The sequence below is a fragment of the Sphaerodactylus townsendi genome, linkage group LG02 (genome assembly GCF_021028975.2).
Source record: "Sphaerodactylus townsendi isolate TG3544 linkage group LG02, MPM_Stown_v2.3, whole genome shotgun sequence".
NCBI lineage: Eukaryota > Metazoa > Chordata > Lepidosauria > Squamata > Sphaerodactylidae > Sphaerodactylus > Sphaerodactylus townsendi.
The window spans coordinates 31,239,429-31,252,182 of record NC_059426.1 but is presented as its reverse complement, the minus strand read 5'-3'; the positions used below and the strand labels follow the sequence as shown (position 1 = coordinate 31,252,182).

The 12,754-nt window shown below is 42.5% G+C and overlaps 1 protein-coding gene across 1 annotated transcript in view; it reads right to left on the bottom strand.

Moving 5' to 3' along the window:
• Positions 1–2,918, bottom strand: part of ABCB11 (ATP binding cassette subfamily B member 11) — an 87,687-nt gene extending 84,769 nt beyond the window's left edge. Inside the window, exon 1 of the mRNA XM_048486031.1 lies at positions 2,751–2,918. The gene's annotated coding sequence lies outside the window, so the exon portion shown is untranslated. The remainder of the gene's footprint in view (positions 1–2,750) is intronic.
• Positions 2,919–12,754: the final 9,836 nt, after the last annotated feature.

The window sequence follows — 12,754 nt, the reverse complement described above, 5'->3', positions numbered from 1 at the left end:
GCTAATTAAGGAAGTTGTTTGCAACACTTGTAGTAATTGGCTCTTGCATGATAAGTGTTGCAAAAAAGAATGCTAGTAAATGATCAGTAGAGAGTCTTCCCAACTGCACCAGTGATCAGGGTTATTTTTTATTCTTTATTTAACTTGGAGAATTACATTATTTATTGCTATCTTACATAAGGTTTTATTTTTAATTTGATTAAGTGTTATATGAAATGGACCAAGTCGTGAATCTACTATTGGTCCTTTTCTTTTACTGACCAATTCCATTTTTAAAAGCCTTTTTATGGCTCAGAACTGTTTTATCAATGTCATCTTAGACTATTCATGGTTTGTTCTGTCAAGGTTTATGGCTTGGCTTGTTTTTTAATGACTTATTTGAAATAGTTTGATTTAGATGTTTCTTTTTACTTGTGAGCTGCCTCCAACAGCTCTCTGAAGAGGCAGCATCTACATTTTCTATACTAGATGCCTATGAAAATATTTGTTCATATAAATAACACCATGAATGTTCAATGATTCATGTGTAGTTAATGTTGGAATTCAAGAAGAAATTGTGCATTCGTCGCATTCTGCCTCTATTCTATAGCTATGGCAAAATATTCTTAGGGAGCCAACATCTGTGTAAATATAACGTAGTATTCTGGAACAATGCTCAAGAAATTCTTCAGTCGACTTTCTCTTTGCCTTAAGAAGAATCATCGGTATAACCTTGTTGCTAGCTTTTCAGGGGGAAAGTTTCTCCAAAATGCAAGGTAAATAAGCAAAAATTCTGATTAGGTAACTTATTGCCCGGCCTTTCTCCCCAACTGGGACCCAAAGCAGCTTACAACAACACCTAGATATAATTTAACAAGCAAACTTTAAACAGCCAAATTACAATTAAATAAACACCCAAGGTTGTATCCTGAACAGGTTTTGAAACCAGCGGGTTGGTTCAGCAACAGCCACAGGCTGTCAGCTTCAAGCTAAAAAAGCCAAGAACTGCCAGATCTGACAGAATGACATTTGCATGAAGATGTGAGGAGGGACTTCTGTATCCATATCCTCCCTTCTATTCTGCCCCTTTCCACTGATTATCAATATTTCCAGGGTAGCAGTGCCAAAGTTCATGGAGATAATCTCGAGTCCCGCCCCCTTATCCCATAAGTACTGGATGGAGATCAGTAATTGGATCCTTTTCTCTGTGGTCATCAAAGAGACACTGTGATATTAACACAGAGGGACACTTGTGCTCATTGGTTTCTGTTTCCTCTTTGGAGGGAGGACTGTTGGGATAACCCTAGATAGCGTCAACAGAAGCACACTCCTGTACTAGAGTTCTTTACACTTTGAACAGTGTCATGGATTACACAGGGACATCTATTAGATACTTATTAACTGTGCGAAAACAACAGCTCACTGTCATCTACATAAACCTAGGGTTGCTAGCAAAGGAAGGGAATTCGAAGGAACATCTTGCTATCTGCATAATGTTTACCTGTACATCTGATTCCTTCTTGGTCTACAAGGTCCTTAAACCCTAGGTTTAGCCAAGTGCTCAAGCCCTTCCCTAGCATGCCACCCCTCACTCCCTCCCCTTGCATGCCACCCCTCCCCCTCTCTCCCCTCCCTCTCCCTCTGCTAGGGTGGGTGGGCCATGTCCAGATGCTGGACCCCCTCCCTTGCATGCCCCCCTCACTCACTCCCCTCCCCTGAGGGTGGGAGCCAATGGACAAGAGCCAAACGTTCTAATCACCTATCTCATAGTGCAAGAGTACATGAGCTTGAATACTGGATGCAAATATTTTATACATGTTGGGCTGTATCCAGGAGGAAACATCAGCATATGGAACACAGCACTCACTTTTACAAGAACATAAAAATAGCCGCCTTTTCCACATTCCTGTTTCACACAATGGTCAACCAGATGAACACCCCCCCCCCCAAGACCTATGGGCATGGATGCCAGAGCCTCCTTCCTTTCTTGTTTCCCTCTTGCACAGATATTTAAAAAATTACTGCTCTTAAATATGAAGGCTTCATTTAAACATCATGGCTGGTAGCCATTGATGGACTTCTCCATCTGTGCTAGTGAGCATTATTATTTCTACTGGCAGTGAATATAATTACTCATTGACTGCCAAAGAATTTCCTTTTGTCCATCCTGGATCTATTGCTTTCATTGGGTGGCCCCAAGTTCTAATATTACAGGGGAGGAAGAAAAATTTATCTCTATTCACTTCTTTCACAACATACATTAATTTTAGATATGTATATCACGTCCCCTCCTTTGTCATTTCCTTTTCTAAATTAAAAAGATCCAAACTCCTTAGCTTTTTGTCACAAGAAACTCCAACTCTTTGATAACTTTGGTTGCTCTTTTCTGACCTTTTCCAGCATTGCTATGTCCTTTTTGAGACAAAGCAATCAGAACTGTGCACAGTATTCCAAATGAGGCGAGACCTGAGATCTAGGCATACAAATTGTTTTCAGTCCCTTTCCTAATAATGGAGTTTGCCTTTTCATTTTAATAGCAGCAGCACACATACTTGATATTTTCAGCAGACTGTTCCCCTAAGATCTCTTCCTGGACACTCACTGCCTGTTCAGATCCCATCAAAATATACTTTAAATTTTGTGCTAGTCCAATCTGTATTGCTCAGACTCAACTGTATTGCTCAGACTCAAACTTTGTGCTAGTCCAATCTGTATTGCTTAACGCATACAGGAAATCTCATAAGTCACATTGTTGTCCATTGTCCGCTCACCCAGTTTGAAGAGATTCCTTTGGAGCTCTTTATCATCTGCCTGGGTTTTCACTATCCTGAATTATCTGGTGTCATCTGCAAACTTGTCCGCTTACTCTCAGTTGCAGATCATTTATGAATCTGTTTGGTCTGTTTGGCTCAAAAATCAGTGTCTGCCTGATAGTGAGACTTGATCTTCTGTACTAGGAAGAATCAATGAAGAACCGGTTGTTTTTCTATTTCTTAGCTCTGTACAATAACCTTTTATTGTATCACAAGGTGCCAATATGGTTCAGTAAGTTGTGCAAACAGCTCTATAGCAACTCATAGCGACAATTTACAAGCATTACAAAATGTAGTGCATTTTAAATTGGAAGCTACTGGGAAGGAAGAGGACAGTATGCAAATATTCCTTTTAATGCATTATGACTAGCCCAAGGTCACCCAGCAGGAATGTAGGAGTGGGCAAACAAATCTGCTCATTAGATAAGAATTCACTGGTCAGGTGGAGCAACTGGGAATCAAACCTGGATCTCCAAATAAGAGTCTACCTGCTCTTAACCACTTTACCACACCCGCTGCTAAAAGGAGGTTTGTGCCAAAATTCAAGCAGTCATCAATACACAACCCCAAGCTCCACAAAATGTGATGATGCACAAATAATGATACATGTTTCCTTCACAGGTAACATTTGAATGTGTAGTCGGAAGCATTTTTAAAAAGAAACTCAGACTCAAACTTGAAAAATTGTCCTCGGGCACAACAGAATGAAGGTTAGACAGTAAATAATGGTATTTATCAAAGAAAACACATACGACCTAACAGAATCACTAATGTGATTGTTCCTATGCTCTGTACCTGATCTGGATAGCCGCAGGCTAGCCTGATCTAACCAGATTTCAGAAGCTATGTAGAGTTGGCCCTGGTTAGTATTTGGATGGGCAACTTCCAAGGAATACCTGGATTCAGACAATGGCAAACTGCTTCCAAACGTCTCTTGCTTTGAAAACCCTATAAATCAACTTGCAGGCACACACTTGAAGGCACACACATGCACACGCTCAATAAACAAAGCCTAAAGTTTGAAATAAGCCTAATACGGATCATTTTGTTTGCCTTTTTATAATAAGTTGTGCAGAGGAAGGCAATGGCAAACCACCTGTGTTAGTCTCTTGCCTTGAAAACCTTATGGGGTTGCCATGTTCGGCTGTGACTTGAAGACACACAAATGTTCTATAAACAAACCTAAAATTTGAAAGATGACTAATATGGAACATTTGTTTGCCTTTTTATAATAAGTTGTTATGCAAAGGAAGGTAATGGCAAACCACCTCTTTTGGCTTGAAAACCCTATGGGGTTGCCACAAGTCAGCTGCAACTTGATGGTACTTTACACACACACACACACACACACACATGCACACACACACATTATTGTAAGAAGAAGTGACACATTCAGAGTTTTTTCATTCCAGCCCATTACTGATAGTGGGTCCTTTGATTTTCATCAGTTTGCTATACACATTCTTACCACCATTAATAATGATGTAACTAATCCCATATTATCAATTCCAAGATAACTGGAATCATGTGAGTCATAACAACCACATTGCTTGGTCCATCTATACCAGCTCCCAATTTGTTTCTAGACCCAATTTAAGGTGCTGGTGTTGATGCTTAAAGCCCTAAATGGTTTGGATCCAGCATATCCTAAGGAGCACCTCCTCCCATATGAAGTTACCTGACTGTTATAGTAATGCTTTGAGCCCTGCTTCATACGTTCTTGCCTTCTGTGGATAGACAGGTGACAACCTAGATTCAGATCCATGAGTTCAACCGGCTTTTTCCTTAGCAACTTTTTTGAGAGTTACTGACACAGTGACTTTTTGAGTTATTTGAGTGGCTATGCAATCAAATGTGCACGTGCAGCTCTCAGGACCTCCAAGTGGATCTCGCTATCATGAAATGTCTATCAAAAGTCAGCTTTAAGAAATAAAATAGTTCTCCAATTCCACGCTTTACTAGTTCCCAATCTCTGGATTTAATCCGCCTGACTTGCTGTATTTTCTCAATAGTTTCTTCTGCAAAGCTTGCAGAAAGTCACGCCAAAACTTTGATCAGTTCTGTATGGCTGCTCATTATGTTGGAGAACCCTCCACCTCAAAGTGATAAAGTGGGCAGGGGGGCGGGGGCTCTCTAGGCCAAATACAAAAACCTTGAAGACGGCAATATAAAAATAACATAAATAAAAGTTTCCTATCCTATGGTCTCTGATCCACATGGTTATAAGGAGAACTCTAGGAACCAAGCTGGTCATGTGCTGATTCTGATCTGACAGAAAAAAGAATGCTCATTTTTCAACAATGAGCCCTCTTAGTTTAGGGAGGAAAGGGCTGATAAAGCAATCACGTTTATTAGCATTCAGAACACAATCAAAGAAAACACAGGATATAATACAACAATTATCACAATGTATTTAATACTGAGATCTTTCTGGAAAATAATTCCGGCAAAGAACAACAGTGAGCCTAGTAGAACCATACAGCAATAAATTGTGACATTAATTTTTGTGGGTCAGCTCTCCTTCAGCAGATGTACAATTACCTCTAACAGTAAATAGACCTGACCAGGAAGGGCTGGGCTAACTCACTCTCAGAAGATCTTGGAAGTTACGCAGGGTCAGCCCTGCTTAGTACATGGATAGGAGACCACCAAAGAAGTCCAAGGTTTTCTTACAAATTAGCAAGCATTGAAAACCATCTCTATGTGCCTCTTGCATTGAAATCCCTATGGGGTTACCACAGCTCAGCTGCAATTTGATTACACTTATCACCGTCAAGAGTAAATGGGCTGACTTCTGTGCAGGTGAGAAAAGCCACAAAACAGGTCTTCTTGCAGAAAGGTAAATGTCTCTACATACTTAAGGGCCTCTTCATGAGAACCTACTCTTCTTCTTCTTCCTCTAAAGGAGAAAAAGAGGGAAAGGAAATTAGCCCCAGAAGAGCTTAGAGAATCCTGGAAGGGGGAGATTTCCAGGGTTAAGTGGCACTTCCTGTTCCTTCTGGATCCCTAGCTTTAACAAAAGACATTAAATTAAAAGAGCACAAGTGAATAAAAAACAACCTTATAAATAGCACCTAATTTGCAGGAGGTATGCCCTGCTGAATATAAGATCCACGCAACATCAGAGGGCCACTCCTCACTATCTGTGGTGAATAGATAAAGCAAAATTCATAAATGATATAAACAAAGATTATTGCTTACTTTTCCAGAGGGAGCAAATATAAACTATATTTTTCTTATTCATGGCATGGTGGCCTAGTTAATAACTACAACCATTTTTAGGGACATGGGAGAGGGAAAGACGCAGAGCCCTTTGGGGATAAGGCGGGATATAAATCCAAAGTAAATAAAAAATAAAATAAAGACTTCCTCTCTGCTGATCTAATGGGCTTCAGTAATAGGAGACTAGATTTTTTTTTTAGCAAACATTGGGCCACTCCCCACTTACCTCTTTTGTGTGCAACCCTGCAGCGACCCCGCGTAGAGAAGCCTCCGTGGCTTTTGACCACGGAGACATTTGTTCCCCACTCATCAGCCTTTCAGGAAATAGTGCGGGGTTCTACAGCAAGACTCCCGTTGCAATCGAGCGTTCTGGTTGGCTGGCACGCGTGTGCGTCACGTTCACGTGGAGGTTGCGGCCGGCTGAAGGTGGGCCTCCATTTTTATTGGCTGAGACGAGAAGTTGGTTTCGGTAGGCTGGAGGCATTGTTTTGAGACATCGGCACATGCTGACGTCAGTATTAAATCGCCGGTCGCACTTGCTTCGCGCTTGCTTCAGTCGGAGCTTGAGTAAAAAAAGAGCAACGTTGGTACGTCTCGTTGTGCACACGTCACAATTTCCCTGAACGTGCCATGAAACGAGGATGTCGACTCGTGTCTATGTCATCACTTTGTGCACTTTCTGCCCGGGACACCCTCCCTTAACAAAATGGCGGTTCCTGTTTCCTGATTGGCCGGAAAGCTGTGCGTCACAGTGAATCAGCCAAGGTTCCCCACCACCCCGCAGCACCCGCGGGGTTTTTGAAAATGTTGCTGTTTTTAGAGGACCTAATTTGACGTGCGCCAAGGAGGTGGGAGAGCAGCAAATTCTTGGCAGCTGCGCAGTGGCCGCTGGCGATGTGGGGAGCGTCCAGGATCCCCGTGTCTTATAAAGAGGTGACCCCGTGGCTTATGGTGAGTGGAGAGCGGCCCATTCAGAAAACTTCCAAATGGCAAAAGCAGCTTGACAATGAAACCAATTGTTCTGGGGTTTTTTAAAACTTCTCTGGATATGATGCTTTGATACTTCAAAGCCTTGTGCTGAGATTCTTCATAGGTCGTGCATTTGAAGCTTCAAAGGTATCACCCCCCAAAATTTAAAAAAACCTGATGAAAATAAGCAGGTGAGAAGATGGAGCGAGCTCAGAAAACAGAGGAGAACATATGTTGACTGCAGAGAGGGGTGGGAAACGTTTTAAAGAGACCGCACAGCCAAATGAAAACATTTTGAAAACATTTTCAGAAAAAGAATAATTAAAATAGAGGATGCATTTAAACCATTTTCAGGCTGGAAATAAAATGTTCTGGGCTAAAAACATTGCAGAATTGCTCTGAGGAAACATTTTATTTCCTGCCTCAAAACATTTTGTTTTGGTTGTGTGGAAAAGGCCAATATTCTTACTTATAGTCAGTGGTGGGATTCAAAAATTTTAGAAACAGGTTCCGATGGTGGTGGGATTCAAACTGTGGCGTAGCGCCAATGGGGCTGGGCGGGGCACGACAGGGGCGTGGCCAGGCATTCTGGGGGTGGGGCATTCCGGGGTGGGGCTGTGGCAAGGATTCAGGGCATGTGCGCCCCAGGTGCAGTCCTATTGCAAAAAGGCTTTCTTGGCAATAGCATGATTGTTATTCACCAGAACCTGAGGACAGACATACTTGCCTTTTAGTTCCCCCCTTCTTCCCCTTTCCACCTTGCTTTGAATAATAAGCACTCACTGTAGCAGGCCAGTTAAGCCCCACATTCACACGGAGGTACAGAGTGGAGAAAGGGGCCAATGCAGAGCAGGTGCATCTTGCAAACACTGAGTGATATTGAAATAGAGCTTGGGGCGATCTCTTCCAAAGCCTGTTATTCACATACGCCATTCAGCTTGTGCCAAATTCTCTAGCTGCCAATTTTATTTACAGTAAGACTAAATGAGGCTGACATGAGAAACAAAGGCCTCTTTCAAGGACCCAGATTGGAGAAAACAATTAGACACGTTTCGCAGATGCATACACTGCTGCCACCATTTGTTTACTGCCCTTGCTTTCAGATGGAGGTCTGACAGGATTTTTTGGCATGCATGCTTTTGCTTGTCACTGGCTAGTTTATCAGAATATGGAACAGAAAGGTCTGAGAGAAAATATGTCTTCATCACTGGACGTGGCAGTGGCTTTGGCAATGCTCTGGCTAAGCACACTGGCGAAAGAGGATTCCACATTATTGCTGCAAGTCTTTCAGAGGAAGGAAGTCACACACTACTGGCATTTCCAGCATTCTGAAAACTGTCCTCAACTTAACTGACTCTTATAAAGTGACAAGGCTGTGAAATTTGTGAGAACAGAGAATGAAGGTGTTAGTAAGTAGCATCACTGTCTATCCAGAAATCCCATGAAACACAGCCGAACAAGATGGCAGATTTATATTTCAGGCCCACAAAGAAAAGTTGTGCTGTTGTCTCTCTTGCATTGAGAGCACACTTAAGCTTGTTGCAGTGTCATCCTAAGCACAGTTGCACCCTCCTAAGTCCATTGAAGTCAACTGGTTTACTCTACTGAGAAAGACATTGCAAGTCGCGTCGTCTCCACAGCCTGTCTTTAAAGCCTGTTGTAACGGACTTGCCCCACCCTGAAGGGCTGGTGTGAAGCAGGCCTGCTTAAAGAGGCCTGGGTGACAGTCAAAATAAGGCAGCAGGCCCTTATTTAAATAAAAGCAAGGTGATTGGTCGATGGAAGGCACTGTTGCCCCTGGCCAATGTAAGGGGGCGCTAAAACGCTGCTGGATAAACAGAAAGACAGAGAGAGCCTGTCAGAGAGTTATGTGGGGAGAGTTCTGAAGAGAACAGCTGGTGTTCAGTTGAGAGCAGAGTCTGTGGAGTGAAGTCTCTCCACTCTGTCTCTGGTGAAAAGCAATTCTGGTCCAGCTCAGATAGCTGGCAGGATTCTGGTGACTCTCCTCAAGCGAAGGAAGCTTGTGAGGGGAAGGAAGGCACTGGCTTTTTGGTAAAGAGCGAAGAGCCGGCCAGAGGCTTGTCAGTAGACACTGACCAGACCTAGGAGTCTGTCCAGCCCCTGTACAACACCAGTCTGGGAAGCCCCAAAACCTCTAGGTAGAGCGGGTTTGGTGTGTGTGAGTGAGGGAGGCTGTGTAATGCCTGAAACTCACAGGGCCAGGACTGAGGGTGTGTGAAACAGTGGGTAGTGGAAGAAATAAGGTCAAGGGTGTGTCTGTGAGCAAAAGTAAAGTATATTAAAGCAAAGTCGTTTCTGAGAGACACCTGTGTGTGTCTGAGTGTGCGTTAGGTCTGAGAAACCTCAGTTATATCTGAAGCTCTGTAACTTTTAAGTGAAAAGAACCTCTCTGAAACCATCAAGCGTTAGTACCTCTCTGAGCCAGTTTAAGAAGCTTTTCTTTTGTTTTCAAAATAAATTTCATTTGTTATGTTCAAGTTACCCTCATGCCAGCCTGCGTTTGTGTGTGAGAGATTGAAGAGTGTCTGTTTGTGTGGCTAGAGTCCCAACCAATTTGAGTTCCCTCCATTTTTGTATATGGGACTCTGAAGGACATTCCCCTCAGACCAAGTTCCTTCTCTTTAATGGTGGCAGCAGACAAAAAAAGAAGATCCCTGAACACTAGCTTGGGATATTTTGGGTGGCAAAGGAAACACCACTGGTCAGTTTAGGGCACAGGCGTCAAACTCGCAGCCCTCCAGATGTTATGGACTACAGTTCCCATCATTCCCTGCCAGGGGATGCATGGTGGCAGGGGCTGATAGGAATTGTAGTCCATGAACATCTGGAGTGCCATAGGTTCGCCACCAAGGCCCTACGCTGATTACAGCACTATGTATTTCTTTTAGCAGAGACCGGCATCATTTTGGATTAAAGGTATTATTCAGTCAGGATGCATCAAGACAGGTAAAACCTATGTCATTGAGAGATCCCTGCTGAGGCTTTTGAACCAACTAGATCCTGAAGTCAGAGATTCATACGGGAATAAATACTTTATTGTGTGCAAGTGCAAGTGCAAACTCTTAACATAAAACTTTGCACACATACTTTGCTTTGGCTTCATGTTGCTTTTTGTGCACAACCAGAAGTACAATCCACAGTAAACACCCTTCTATCACAGCTGAAGCTAATGGGCCTAGAATAGTTGCCAAACTCCAGATATAGAGTTCTTCAAGATTACAACTGATCTCCAGACTACAGAGATCAGTTTCCTTGAAAGAAACAGTAGGTACCGAGGGTAAAATCTAGGACATAATGCTGTCTTCTCATGCATGTTTTCTGCCTATAAAACTCATCCTTAGTAGCTGATTTGATACGCACGCTGCATCAGAAGGCAGAAAGGATAAAGGTTTTGTTTGCTGTAGAGTAGCGGGTTGATCATTAATAGCCGGATCAGTAACATTTATCCGCCTCCCCCCCATCCCCAAAAGCAACAGGTCAGTACATCAGACTGAGACAGAGATTCTCCTCACAAAACATGAGTTGAAATGCTCTTCTGGATTCAGATTTGATTTCTGGAAAAATGCCTTGAAGATACTTAAACCGAGTTTGCTGTCAAGAAACAGTTGCTCAATTGACTATACTCCTCTTTTTGTACCATGCCACAACAATTATCCATTAAAAAAACCTCTAAAAATGGATGCAAAGGCTTCTTACACTGACAGATTGTCCCTTTTGTTTTCATCCAGAAAGGGCACATCGGTTCATAAATCATCGCATGAAAATGCAGTCATTAAAGTCTCACAGCCAAACTTAATTGTAATAATCATGAGAGATAGATGTTCTTATATGCATCCAGGAACCATTTTGCTTCCAAAAATAGTTTTTTGTGGGGCAAGAAAGCACATAAATTTTACTGTGGGAGATACACCCAAGTTCTTCTTGCGTTTCAAGAAAACAGAAAGACAAACAATTCATGTTTACTCTGTTTTACCAGTTAACCATCCAGAAGAACAAGCATATCCTCTCCCTTTGTGATATGCAGAATCTGTTTTTACACACACACAGTAATATACAGGACTTGGTTCCACATCTGGAGTTCAGTCTGAGTGACTCTCTAGCACCACAGACCACTGTTACAGGTCTAGTTTATGAAAACAAAAAACCATGAGGTGTAATGCAATGGTTAGAGCACTGAATGAGATTGGGCAGGTCCAGGCACAAATTCTCATGTTTTGTAGAGAATTATGATATACTGTCATTAAAATGTAACAATTGCTCTTCTGCATTTGTAACCTTACAAGGAAGTCGAAGGATAAGTACTGGGCAGCAGTAGTGAAAGGTGACATTGGCAGAGGATTTCAGCTAACCCTGGTTATACCCCGTGCAGGATAAATGTGACAGGAGATTTGTGAATTCATCTGCCATTTCCTGGACCTTTTTTGTTCTAGAATATTCCACTTGCGTCTGGTGCCCAGGGGACAGAACAAGGTAAGCACCAGGACCCAAGCAGAGCATTCTAGAACAAAAAAGGTCCAGGAAATTGTGGATGAATTCACAAATCTCCTGTACAGTGCTGTGCAGAGGAAAGCAATAGAAAACTACTTCTGATCATTTCCTGCCTTGGAAACCCTATGATGAAACAACTCAAAACAAACAAACAAAGATGTACCCTGTTTCCCTAAATATAAGACATCCCCTGGAAATAAGACGTAGTAAAGGTTTTGCTGAAGTGCGAAATATAAGGCATCCCCCGAAAGTAAGACGTAGCTAAGTTTTTGTTTGGAAGCACGCCCGACGAACAGAACACAGAAAAATAAGACATCCCCTGAAAATAAGACACAGCGCATCTTTGGGAGCAAAAATTAATATAAGACACTGTCTTATTTTTGGGGAAACACGGTAGTGCTGGAAGATGGAACCCCCAGGTCAGATAGCACACAATTAACTACTGGGGAAGAGCTGAGGACAACTACAAATGGCATTATTTTTAAAGGCGCAACTGAACTAAAGCCAAAAGAACTTAAGCTGTTGACATGAATGATACAAAAGGAAAATATAAAACTGATGCATATAGTAGGAAAGACAAGTGTGACTCAAGGTACGCTTGAAATCCTAAAACAAGATATGGAACATTTAAATACTGCAATCCTGGGCGTGACTGAACTAAATTGGAGTGGATTAGAATATTTTCAGTCGCATCCACAACCCGAGATGCTGGACAGCACCCCTGCCACCATGTCACCCTGATGCCTCCAGAGGGCCCTTGGGTGGGTGGTACAATGAGGCAGGAAAAACAAAAAACCTCCCAAGGGGCGGAATGGAGGTACACCACTCTTTTGGTCTAGAGCACTGGCCACAGTTTCTGTGGCAGGAAAGCCCAGGTGGGAAAGCCCCAGCCCACCTTCCCTGTACTGTTAAGTTGCCAGCCTCCCAGTTTCCTCTGCCAGTGCATTTGCCAAATGGGTGGGCAAACACGCTAAAGCAAGCTTGCCCCGGTTCCATTGAACTGCCCCCCCCCCCCCCAATTTGGATGGGCTGATTTAGTCAGAAATTTACAAAGTGTTTTACTTGGAAAAGTGTTTTACTTGGAAAAAACATAAGTGTTTTACTTGGAAAAAACATAAGAAACCGAGTTGCTATAATAGTACAGTGAAATATAGAACAAGCAGCCAGCGACTACAATGGAAAGTCTGACAGAATAATATCTGATTTTCTGGAAAACCCATCAACATAATCATCATTCAAGTTTATGCCCCATCTACAAACGC